Genomic DNA, 1,679 nt, shown 5'->3' with positions numbered 1-1,679 from the left:
AATTTTTTCTAAATGCCCTGCTATAACATCCTCTGTAATAGCTCCAAACATTTTCCCTAAGACAAATGTTAAGCTAACTGGCCTGTCGTTTCCTGCTTTCTGTCTCCCTCCCTTTTTGAATAAATGAGTTACATTCACTCTTTTCCAATCTAACGGAACCTTCTCGAATCTAGGGAATTTTGGAATATTAAAACCAGCGCATCAACTATCTCACTAGCCAATTCAGGACCTGGCGACTTGTCAACCCGCAGCTCCAACAATTTGTTTAGTACCACTTCCCTGGTGATTGTAATTTTCTTGAGTTCCTCCATCCCTTCAACTTCCCTATCGCTGGCTAATACTGGGATGTTATTTGTATACTCAATAGTGAAGACCGATGCAAAGTATCTGTTCAATTCATCTGCCATCTCTTAATTATCCATTATTAATTCCCCAGACACACTTTCTATTGGACCAACAGTCGCTTTGTTAACTCTTTTCTTTTTAAAATATCTATCGAAACTCTTACTAGTTGTCTTGAAATTCCTTGCGAGCTTTCTCTCATACTCTAATTTTACCTTCCTTATCAATCTTTTAGTCATTCTTTGCTGTTTTTTTATATTCTGTCCAATCTTCTGACCTGCCTCCCACCTTTGCACAATTATAGGCTTTTTCTTTAAGTTTGATAGTATCTTTAACTGTTTTCGTGAACCATGGATGGTGAGTCCCACCTTTGGAACTTTTCTTTCTCGTTGAAATGTATCTATTCTGTGTATTCTGAAATATCCCCTTAAATGTCTGCCACTGCATCTCTATTGACTTATCCCTTAACCTAATTTGCCAGTTCACTTTAGCTAGCTCTGCTTTCATGACCTTATAATTGCCCTTATTTAAATTTAAAATACTAGTCTGGGACCCACTCTCCTCTCCTTCAAACTGAATGTAAAATTCAATCATATTATAATCGCTACTACCTAGGGGCACTTTAACTATGAGGTCATTAATTAATCCTATCTCGTTGCACAATGCCAGGTCTAGTATAGCCTGCTCTCTGGTTGGCTCCAGAATGTATTGTTCCAAGAAATTATCCCCAAAGCATTCTATGTACTCCTCATCTAGGCTACCTCTGCCCATCTGAATTTTCCAATCTATATGTAGATTAAAATCCCCCATAATTATCACAGTACCTTTCTGACAAGCTGCCATTATTTCTTCCTTTATATCCCATCCGACAGTGTGGTTAATGTTAGGTGGCCTGTACACCACTCCCACAAGTGACTTCTTGCCTTTATGATTTCTCATTTGTACCCAAACTGCTTCTGCATCCTGATCTCCAGAACTCAGGTCATCCCTCTCTATTACGCTAATACCATCATTAATTAACAGAGCTACCCCGCCACCTTTTCCTAGCTTCCTGTCCTTCCAAAATGCCATGTCACCTCCAATATTCACATCCCAATCTATGTCGCCCTGCAGCCATGTCTCTGTAATGACTATCAGATCGTACTTATTTATTCTATTTGTGCTCCCAGTTCATCTGTTTTGTTTCAAATGCTCCATGCATTCAGATACAGAGCATTTAGTTTTGTCCTTTTATTATTTTTGTCACCTCTAGCCTTATCTGTCGATTTACTCTTAGATTTGCACATTCTGTCCCTTCCTGTCACAGTCTGTTTATCATTTCCCATATTTATACCTTT

The sequence above is a fragment of the Heterodontus francisci genome, unplaced genomic scaffold, assembly GCF_036365525.1.
Source record: "Heterodontus francisci isolate sHetFra1 unplaced genomic scaffold, sHetFra1.hap1 HAP1_SCAFFOLD_58, whole genome shotgun sequence".
NCBI classification, from domain to species: domain Eukaryota; kingdom Metazoa; phylum Chordata; class Chondrichthyes; order Heterodontiformes; family Heterodontidae; genus Heterodontus; species Heterodontus francisci.
This window is presented reverse-complemented; position numbering follows the sequence as displayed.